The 11,805-nt window shown below is 39.6% G+C and overlaps 1 pseudogene; it reads left to right on the top strand.

The window, feature by feature from the left end:
• LOC113219773 overlaps nt 1-11,058 on the top strand; it is a 32,525-nt pseudogene extending 21,467 nt beyond the window's left edge.
• Nucleotides 11,059-11,805: the final 747 nt, after the last annotated feature.

Below are 11,805 nucleotides of genomic sequence, written 5' to 3'. Positions count from 1 at the left end.
AAGGAAGGAAGGAAGGAAGGAAGGAAGGAAGGAAGGAAGGAAGGAAGAAAGACAGCTAAAATGAAAATCTGTGTTCCTCAAAGTCACTAATGTCAAATGACAAAATACAACAAATTCAGTTAAGATTGAATAGGTTTTTATTTGCAATTCTAGACTTGGACAACCCCTCATTCTTAGGAAATAGAAGGAGCATTTGGATGAGCTGAGCAGGAGAGGTTGGCTTTGTAGGCAGGAAAGGGTGGAAAAAAGAAGAAAGCAGAAACAGAGACCAAAAAGCAGATTGGTCATCTCAAAGTTACTTTCCTTGTCATGGTTAAAGCACAGCGGACTTCCCTTATCACCCCGACTGAAACTGGCCTATCTGGGAATTTGGGGTCTCTCTCTTTCTCTCCCTCCCTCCCTCTCTCTGTCTCCTGAAAGAGGGTCAGATAAGCAACTTAGTGTCTGCTCAGTGGTGTGAAACTCCCTGCATGAGTAGCTGCATTTTGGCTTGGTCTGTTGGTCCTAGTGCAGAAGCTCAGTCCAAACCAACGGCATCCTCTCTATTTATTTAACACCAGCAACAAAGTAAAAAGGGAGGTTGCACAATTCCAGAAGATACCTTAATACGTGTATCTGAAAAATACTAGTGTCTAGAAAACGCAAAGCACTCCTACAAATCAATCATACCAAGACAGGGACCCAGTAGAAAAATTGGCTTCTTAAGATTGAAATGGGAATGTCAAAAACGTACACTTCCGAATGGCTAATAAGAGTATGAAAAAGTGTTTGACTTCCTCAGTCATCAAGGAAATGTCAAGTAAAATCAAAATTTGATGCAATTATGCACCCACCACTGGCTAAAATGGAAACAACCGAGAATATCAAGTGTCGGCCAGGATGGCACCCAGAGGCATCACGCTTTGTTAGTGGGAGTGCACTTTGTACAAACACCTGAGAAAACTGTCTGGAAGTGTCTACTAAAGCGGAACCTACCCAAACCCTGTGACCCAGCAACTTGCTCCATGCACAACAGAACCTGTATATATCTTTACCAGAATACATGGACAAGAATGGCTGGCCATGGTGGCTCACGCCTGTAATCCCAGCACTTTGGGAGGCTGAGGCGGGCGGATCACAAGGTCAGGAGATCGAGACCATCCTGGCTAACACAGTGAAATCCTGTCTCTACTAAAAAATAAAAAATACAAAAAATTACGCAGGTGTGGTAGCGGGCACCTGTAGTCCCAGCTACTTGGGAGGCTGAGGCAGGAGAATGGTGTGAACCCAGGAGGTGGAGCTTGCAGTGAGCCAAGATTGTGCCACTGCACTCCAGCCTGGGCGACGGAGCGAGACTCCATCCCCCCCTCCCCCAAAAAAGAAGAAGACATGGACAAGAATGTGCACAAGGGCACTGCTCAGAAGAGCCAGCCTCAAACTGGAGACAACCCAAGATCCATCAACAGTAGAATGGATGAAGAAGGTGCAATATATTCATAAAATGGAGTATGATTCAGCAAAGACAATGAATGAACTACAACTATGCACAACTGCCTGGAAGGCTCTCACAAGCATGACTCAGGATGAGTAAGCCAAATGTATGTGGTGTGGGCATTCTTGTCAAGAAAGTTCAAGAACAGGTAAAACTGATTCATGGTGTTAGAAGTCAAGGTAGCAGTTACCTTGGGGAGGGGAAGTTGGGAAGGGTTAGGAAGTGGGCTTCAGGGATATTGATTCTATGAGTGGGCTCACTTTGTGAACATGTTTCCGGTTGTTCATTTATGTTTTGTGTATATTTCTGCATGTATGTCATGCTCCAATTTTAAAACCTTGACATTTTAAGGAAGTGGCTGCTTAGAAATTGCCCATGGATGCTGGCAGGGCCTGAGGCTCAGACCACCCCATCTCACCCATAGCACAGGTGAGAGCAAGCGAGAATCTTGCAGCAAGAATTGGTAAGTTTTGGCCAGGCATGGTGGCTCACATCTGTAACCCCAGCACTTTGGGAGGCTGAGGTGGGCAGATCACGAGATCAGGAGATCGAGACCATCCTGGCTAACATGGTGAAACCCCATCTCTACTAAAAAATACAAAAAAAATTAGCCAGGCATGGTGGCAGGCGCCTGTAGTCCCAGCCACTCGGGAAACTGAGGCAGGAGAATGGCAAGAACCCAGAAGGCAGAGCTTGCAGTGAGCAGAGATGGCGCCACTGCACTCCAGCCTGGACGACAGAGTGAGACTCCATTTAAAAAAAAAAAAAAGGTAAGTTTGGGGGGCTGATGTGAAATTGGGTCATTCTTGTTATACCCAATTAAAACAGCCTCCAGAAGCCAGGACAAAAAAGCAGCAAGGACACATAATTTGTTCCAAGAACGTAAGCATGCAAGAAGCCTGACTGCTGACACTGCCTGCTGTTTAGTAGCCATTAGATAAAGTCCAGTTTTATCTAACAGCTACTAAAACAACCTGCTGCAAATCTAAGACTCGTTTTACCCACCACTGTCACTCACCAATCAGTGCTTTCCAAACTCCCCAAAACTTTACTAGTGCCAATGAGCTGTCCCAAAGAGCAATACGTAACATTTCTTTTATAAAACCTCTAACCTTCTCTTTGTTCTTCAGACATACTGAAAACTGGTCTGCATGTATGCCACAAATTACAATTTTTTCTTCTCAAATAACACATTTTAATTTCACAGTTTCATCTCTAAATTATTTTACTTTGATATGCTTGGTGTCAGAAGTGGGATTCCAATGCTAACTCACTTCAAAGAGAATCACCAGCCCTTGGACCTATAGCATGAGGTACTCACACTGGGTCCCTTTGAGACGCTTGCTTCTGTAAGTCACCTCTTTTCCCCTTGGTGAGTCTCTCTTGAACCTAACTCCTGATTTTGGTTGTTTTATTTGGGAATTGGTTGGGGAGGAGTCTTTTCATTTTGGTTCAGACATCTGTTTGGGAGGACTCTTCTCATCCTGGCAGACCTTGGCTAGGAGGTCTTAGTGAAGAGACTTTTCCCTTCGGGTTGAGGCCTTGATAAATATTTTTCCTTTTCCATTTCATTGGAGAAGATAACTTATGTATGTACTTTATTTTCCATCTGCACTTGGGTATTTTTGGCCTTTGTGTATTCAGCATTTGTGTTTCCTTGGCTTTTTTGTATTTGTCATTAAACCAGAACACCCACAAAATGGGCCCTTAAGTTCAAAGGCATGCCAAGATACTTTCTGGGAGGTCAGTTGGTAACAAGTTTAAACATTACGGGATCATTCAAACAGTCTGTTGTTCTTAAAATTAAACTAAAAGACTATAGCTATAAAATCATACACTCTAAATAAGATATACATATCTCATTGATATCTTGAGGCTAAAAAAACCCCAAATAACCATCAAAGACTGTCTTGCCACAAAATATTGTCTCTGCCATTTTGAGGAGCCATTCTGAGGAGTTTTAAAGTAGAATATTTAAAAACCAACACTTATAAAAAAAATTGTAGACCTTTATGTTGTTTCTTAAAAGCAAAATATAACATTCCCACATAAAAGACACCTTTCCTGTACTAAAAGAAATGACGGCCAGGTGCGGTAGCTCACACCTGTAATCCCAGCACTTTGGGAGGCCGAGGCGGGCAGATCACAAGGTCAGGAGTTCAAGACCAGCCTGGCCAACATGGGGAAACCCTATCTCTACTAAAAATACAAAAATTAGCTGGGCATGGTGGTGGGTGCCTGTAATACCAGCTACCTGGGAGGCTGAGGCAGGAGAATCACTTGAACCCAGTGAGCAGAGGTTGCAGTGAGCCGAGATCGCACCATTGCACTCCAGCCTGGGCGACAAGAGTGAAACTCTGTCTCAAAAAAAAAAAAAGATCCAACTAGTTTTTAAAAACCAGTAAGTTTACATGTTTTACTATCTCATGACTATAATTCTAAAATAAAAGTTGCAATATCTCTATTTATCTATATATAATATATTTAGATATGCCTACACATACATACATATTTTCTGTTATATAGTGTCTACGTAATAAGCTCTGGTCAACCAAAACCCTTAAATTTTTTATTTCAATTGGCTTAAATAAATGAGAGCTCATATAAAATATATATTAAGCAATTTTTTGGTTTACATGATTTAGGCAAATCTCTAATAAATTAATTGATTTTAAAATTGTTAATAAAATAAAATGTAAAATGTCTTTAAAATTGTTAACATACATTTTTGCCTGGGTTTACTGGTCAGACGATTTTACATTTGCCTCTGCTAAATGTTCTAAGTTTATAAAATGATAAATCCAGGCTAAAACAAAATAATCTTTTTTAATACAATTCTTTGATAAATAAGATTAATTTAATATTGTTAATTATTTTTTAAGACAGAGTCTTGCTCTATCACCAGACTGGAGTGCAGTGGTGCGATCTCAGCTCATTGCAACCTCCACTTCTCAGGTTCAAGCAATTCTTGTGCCTCAGCCTTCCATGTAGCTAGGATTATAGGCATGCACCACCACACCTATCTAATTTTTGTATTTTTAGTAGAGATGAAGTTTCACCATGTTGGCCAGGCTGATCTCTAGCTCCTGGCCTCAAGTGATCTGCCTGCCTCAGCCTCCCAAAGTGCTGGATTACAGGCATGAGACACCACACCCAGCCTAATATTGTTAATTTAATAAAAACAGCTGTATCTTCTGAGTTATCAACGAAATATCCATGTTTTCAGCTTTAAGGTCTTAAGTGAACATCTGATATTAACAGGTTATAAAATTAATTAAAAATTAACTTAAGATAATGAGTAATATCACAACTTCATAAGTATCTAAATATTATTACTTAAAAATAAATTAGATAATTATAAATAAAATAAACATAAGTAAACTTTTTATGTAATTCAAAATCTTTGGCCGGGCATGGTGGCTCACGCCTGTAATCCCAGCACTGCGGGAGGCCAAGGCAGGCGGATCACAAGGTCAGATCGAGATCATCCTGGCTAACACAGTGAAACCCTGTCTCTACTAAAAATACAAAAAATTAGCCAGGCATCGTGGCAGGCACCTGTAGTCCCAGCTACTCGGGAGGCTGAGGTGGCAGAGTGGCATGAACCCAGAAGGCAGAACTTGTAGTGAGCCAAGATCATGCCACTGCACTCCAGCCTGGGTGACAGAGTGAGACTCTATCTCAAAAAAAAAAGAAAATCTTTAAATTATGCTATGTTAAATAATACTCATTAAATGTCTAGGTCATATCCAAATAACATAAAAAATTGAAACAAAATTACCAAATAGATATGTTTATTCTTGACTTCTTAAAAAAAACTTTTTTTTGAGACAGGGTCTTACTCTGTCACCCAGGCTACAACCAGGAGTGCAGTGGTGTGACCTCGGTTCACTGTAACTTCCGCCTCCTGGGTTCAAGCAATTCTCTTGCCTCGGCTTCCCAAGTAACTGGAATTACAGGCACATGCCACCACATTTGGCTAGTTTTTAAATTCTTGGTAGAGACAGTGTTTCACCATCTTGGCCAGGCTGGTCTCGAACTCCTGACCTCAAGTGATCTACCTGCCTTAGCCTCCCAAAGTGCTGGGATTACAGGCATGAGCCACTGCCCCCAGCCATGTTAAATTAAATAATAGATACTCATTAAATGTCTAGGTCATATCCAAATAAAATAAAAAATTGAAACAAATTACCAAATATGTTTATTCTTGACTCTTTAAATTTTATAAAAAGACTCAATATATTTAGGTGTATTTATCAAAATATAAATTTAAAATATAATTTTATATTTAAAAAATCTTATATGGTAGGTTTTTGTTCTAAAATAAAATAATTGGTTGTTCTCAAAATAATAATAATAATAATAGAACTAAGACTGGGGGTTGGAGAAAATGATAAAAGGTCTAAACAAGTCAAAGAAGATTGATAAAAGCTGAGCCTCATAAAAAATGTTTTGTGTGTGATTGGGTGGCTGGGATTTTAAAAAATTGTTTATGTGTTTTTCTAAAAATTAAAACACTGATGTCAGAGGCACAGCTGATACAAGACCAGAGTGTGGTCCCCTATATTTAAGACAACAAGATTTTCTTGAAATACTGATCTGCTCTTAATAAAATTGCAGGAGATTGTGATTTTTAATTCTAAAATCTGTTTCTTTAACAGTTGTCTTCTTACTGAAATCTCTTTAATTTCCCTAGTTTCAGGATAAAAATGTTATCCTCTTCATTTAAAATGATCATTTCACTTCTTTTTTTTTTTTTTTTTTTTTTTTGTGGGGGTGTCTCGCTCTGTCGCCCAGGCTGGAGTGCAGTGGCCGGATCTCAGCTCACTGCAAGCTCCGCCTCCCGGGTTTACGCCATTCTCCTGCCTCAGCCTCCTGAGCAGCTGGGACTACAGGCGCCCGCCACCTCGCCCGGGTAGTTTTTTGTATTTTTTAGTAGAGACAGGGTTTCACCATGTTAGCCAGGATGGTCTCGATCTCCTGACCTCGTGATCCGGCCGTCTCGGCCTCCCAAAGTGCTGGGATTACAGGCTTGAGCCACCGCGCCCGGCCCATTTCACTTCTTGAGGTCAAGTTTTGCTTTAAAAATTTCTCAGATATGGCCGGGTGCGGTAGATCACACGTGTAATCCAAGCACTTTGGGAGGCCGAGGCGGACGGATCATGAGGACGGGAGATCGAGACCATCCTGGCTAACACGATGAAACCCCGTCTCTACTAAAAAAAAGAAAAAATAAAAAAATTAGCTGGGCGAGGTGGCCGGCGCCTGTAGTCCCAGCTACTTGAGAGGCTGAGGCAGGACAATGGCGTGAACCCGGGAGGCGGAGCTTGCAGTGAGCCGAGATCGTGCTGCTGCACTCCAGCCTGGGTGACAGAGTGAAACTCTGTCTCAAAAAAAAAAAAAAAAAAAAAAAAAAGAAAAAATTTCTCAGATGTATATCTCAGTAATTCAACATTTACTGTATCTTGCTATCTTGCTTCATATGACTTACAGATCATACCTCATTGCCTTCAGCTGTTTGCTCTCTTGAAAAGGCCTAGATTGATAACTCTTTCCTTCAGTTTTTTTTTTTTTGGTCAAGTCCTGTAAATTTTTTTTTTTTTTTTAAAGAGACAGGTCTTGTTATGTTGTCCAGGCTGATCTCAAACACCTGGCCTCAAATGATCCTCCCAACTCGGCCTCCCAAAGTGCTGGGATTATAGGCATGAGTCACTGTGCCCAACCTCCTGTAACTTTTTTCTCTGGTTCTAACTCTGCTTTTATAGACTGTCACTAAAATATTTATCTTAAAGGCCTAAAAAAGCAACATTTTCTTCTAGTATAATTTAATTTCGTACTCTTGGCTTTTCTTAAGGTATCTAAATTGTTATGCTAATAACCTTGGACACAATATTTTGTGTTTGATTAAATCCAAGTCCCTTTTTCATCAGGTTTGACTTCCAAGTTATCTAAATTAGCTCCCATAAAGAAACAATCATACTACAAAATGTTTTTCTTTACCTTTTGGTAGCTGGTCTAAAACCACAAAAATTTTATGTTTTATCAAGAATAATTTTCTATGTTGTCTTTATTAGGCTTGTAATTACTTACAAAAACCTAAGCTTTAAAAGGGTTAAGGTTTTTATATCTATGTAACTTTCTGTATTGCTTTCAAAGTCTTTTAATGATCACTCTGATTAAATAAATATTATTTTACAATGCAACTCTGTTTTGATCAAGTGTTTTGAGCCTTTTAACATCTTTGACAAACTTCCCAAAAATCAAATTCTAAATTCAAGTCTCTTTAGCCTAAAATTAACTTTGATATTTTTTAGTTGGGGCCTTGAAAAGCCTCAAAAAATATCTCTCTCATCTTACAGAGATACTAAGTGATTAGGCCGATTTGGTAAATTAAATTTTTTAAAATGTCAAATAATAATTAATATTAGATCTTCTTTTAGCTACATATATAAGTATGTTATTAAAATACATATTTCAAAAATTATATAAGTTTATAAAAATCTAATATGCTATCAGTCATAATTCTGGTTGCTATCTTAAAATGCTATCTATATGTAGTAGAAATAATTAAGTATCCTTTTCGATTAGAAACTTTCGTCAGAGTTTTAACCATGGTGATATGGTTTGAATATATGTTCCAGCCATATCTCATGTTGAATTGTAATCTCCAGTGTTGGAGGGAGGACTTGGTGGGAGGTGTTTGGGTCATGGGGGCAGGTCTCTCATGGCTTGCTGCTGCCTCACAATAGTGAGTGAGTTCTTCTGAGATTGGGTTGTTAAGTGTGGCAGTCCCCCACCCTCTCGCTCCTGCTCTGGCCATGTGAGATGCCTGTGTCTCCTTCACTTCCACCATGATTGTAAGTTTCCTGAGGCCCTCACTAGGCTGAGCAGATGTCAGTACCATGCTTCCTGTATCGCCTGCAGAACTGTGAGCCAATCTAACCTCTTTTCTCATAAATTACCCAGTCTCTGCTATATATTTCTATATAGCAATGCAAGAACGGCCTAACACACATGGCTATACTAAGTTTTTGTCATTCACTGTTATTATTTTAAACTCTTCTCTAAAAATATTCACAGATTCATAGAAGAGTCCAACAAGTACTCTTAAATATAGATCTCTAATAACTTTAAGATCAATGGACTAAATAAAAATTTCTAAAATTCTTATAAAAATTAATAGAATTTTTTATTCTAATAAAAATCAAGCAGAACAAAAGTTAATGCCATAAAATTAAATAATAAATGATAAAAATGATAAATAATAAATGATAAAAATATTTTTATCATTTTTATTTAAAATGTTATTGGCTCTTCACTCAAATGTTTTGTCTTCCAGATTTAAGAAAATCTTCTTGGCCAGGTGCGATGGCTCACACCTGTAATCCCAGCACTTTGGGAGGCCGAGACGGGCAGATCAGGAGGTCAGGAGATCGAGACCATCCTGGCTAACACTGTGAAACCCTGTCTCTACTAAAAAACACAAAAAAAATTAGCCAGGCGTGGTGGCGGGCACCTGTAGTCCCAGCTACTCGGGAGGCTGAGGCAGGAGAATGGCATAAACCTGGGAGGCCGAGCTTGCAGTGAGCCGAGATCGTGCCACTGCACTCTAGCCTGGGCGACAGAGCAAGGCTCCATCTCAAAAAAAAAAAAAAAAAAAAAAAGAAAAGAAAATCTTCTCTTTTAAGCTATCTATAATTTACTACAATTTGATAAAATAAATTTTTAGAAACAAAGATAAAAAATTTGTGTTTTATCTCCTCACTTGATTCCTCCAAACTGTGAAAACTACATGTGAGTATACTTATGACAATATGGTTATTTATATAAGTCCAATAAAATGTGCTCTCTTTATAACAAAATATAATGAGAAACACTGATTTTATTACCAAGACTGACTAAAATGTCATATTTTAAAATACACATAAAATATCTGACTTCAAGGGTCCTCAGCCTTACAGTAAGTTAATAAAAACTGTCATTTTCTGGCAGGCCCAAGAACCTTAGGACTATGAGTAAAATCTAAAGTCTTACTTGGTTTGACTTTCTAGCCTCAAGAGATTTTTCATCTGAAATTCCTATATGATCAAGGTAAAAAAAGAGTCATATTCCTTAAAAAAGAAAAAAAGCTATAATACACCTGTTATTAGATTTTAACTCTATGCACTATTTTTGAGTTCTTATCTACTTTAGACTCGACTAAATCCTAAATTCTTCTAGGTACCTCCAATCCAACTTTCTTCCATAAAATTACCAAAATGAAAACTGCTCTGTTCCTGAAGCCCACTAAGCTAAAGTTAAACAGATATTACAAAACAAAGTCCAAGGCGGGAGGATAGCTTAAAGCCAGGAGTTTGAGACCAGCCTGGGCAACAAAGTGAGACCCCTTCTCTGCAAATAATAAAATAAAATGAATTAGCCAGGTGCTATGGCATATATTAATACCTGTAGTCTCAGCTACTTGGGAGGCTAAGGTGGGAGAATCACTTGAGCCCAGGAGTTAGAGGCTGCAGTGGGCTATTGTGTCACTGCACTCCAGCCTGGGCAACATGCGAGACCCCTGTCTCTACAAAAAATAAATTAGCTGGGTGTGGTGGCACACGCCTATAGTCCCAGCTACTTCAAGCCTGCAGTGAATTTGGATTGCCCCACTGCACCTCCAGCCTGGCAACAGAGCGAGACCCTGTCTCTAGAAAAACAAAAACAAAAACAAAAAAACAGTGACCAAAGCGCAGCATGGGGATCCTCTGCACCCCTCCCTATAAACATGGCACTGAGTGGCGCAGTGTGTGTGGGCTGTGGTCTGCAGCTTGAGCGGGGCCTTGGCACCTGCCATGCCTCACCGGCCGAGGTCTTGGTGGCTGGGGATGGGCACAGTTTGCGCACGGAACCTGCTCTGCTCTCAGTGCATGAATTCACAAGGAAACATGATTGGAGAACAACAGGAAATGGTATGGGAACAGTGTGAATCAGGCATTTTGCACAGGAAGCGTTGGGAGATGTTTTTACTGTGATCTGCCTGAAGCTGGGACAAAATTGAACAAACAGGATGAATTTGGTGCTTTGGAAAGTGTGAAAGCTGTTGGCGAACTCCATTCTCCTTTATCAGGAGAAGTAACTGAAATTAATGAAGCTCTCGCAGAAAATACAGAACTTATCAAAAATTTTTGTTATAAAGATGCTTGGCCGATTGAGATGACACTGAGTAACTCTTCAGAACCAGATGAACTGGGCCAGGCGCGGTGGCTGACACCTGTAATCCCAGCACTTTGGGAGGCTGAGGTAGGTGGATCATCTGAGGTTAGGAGTTTGAGACCAGCCTGGCCAACATGGCGAAACGCTGTCTCTACTAAAATACAAAAATTAGCCGGGCGTGGGGGCGGGCGCCTGTAATCCCAGCTACTCAGGAGGCTGAGGCAGGAGAATCACTTGAACCCAGGAGGTGGAGGTTGCAGTGAGCCAAGATCGTTCCATTGCACTCCAGCCTGGGCGACAAGAGCAAAACTGTCTCAGAAAAAAAAAAAAAAAAAGAACTAGATGAACTTATGAGTAAAGAAGCTTATAAAAAATATGGAAAAATCTATTAAGGAGTGAAAATGGAACCCCTAAATAAACTAGTATGAAATAATTTAAAATATAAAAATAAAAAACAAAATTAATGAAGTAAAAAACAAGTCTTACGCCTGATATATGAACCACACCAAAAGTTCACCAAATTGCATGATGCCGTAATCAGAGACAACCAAACCACAACCCAAGAGGAGAAGTTGATGTTTTCCCTGCTACAAACAGCTTTTCCAGCAGGCATGGTGCCTATAGTCCCAGCTGCTTGGAAGCCTGAGGCCGGAGGAGTTAAACTTCAGCCTGGGCAACATGATGAGACCCCACTACTTAAAAACAAAAGTTGAAAAATAAACCTAAAAAAACAGGTTTTCCTAGGACGTTGTTATAAGGCTCCATATAATAATGAGACTCTCACCCCCTCAATGCCACTATTTCACTTGGCAGGATAACGCTATAATTAAAATTTCACAATAAGTAACTGCTATAGGTAACTTGAGAAAACCTGACCTAAAACAAACCATCCTTTTAGTCCACCTAGTGGGCACATTTGGCATTTTCCCTAACACAATTTTTTGTTCAAATTGTGCTGGTGGTCCCTTTTATAAAGCTGCGTTCACTAGTTTAATTCGATCCTGTATGAAATACTACAGAGTGGCTATCACAGGCCTTTTGTTTAATTTGCTGCCCTTAGGCTTGGGCTGTTAGTTCAAAAACCATTTCTAGGAACTAAGTTTATTATATTGTTGCCAATTTTTTCATTATAATTTTTA

Source organism: Piliocolobus tephrosceles, chromosome 6 (genome assembly GCF_002776525.5).
Source record: "Piliocolobus tephrosceles isolate RC106 chromosome 6, ASM277652v3, whole genome shotgun sequence".
Lineage (NCBI taxonomy): Eukaryota > Metazoa > Chordata > Mammalia > Primates > Cercopithecidae > Piliocolobus > Piliocolobus tephrosceles.
The sequence above is the reverse complement of the archived record's forward strand: the minus strand, read 5'-3'. Positions and strand labels throughout refer to the sequence as shown.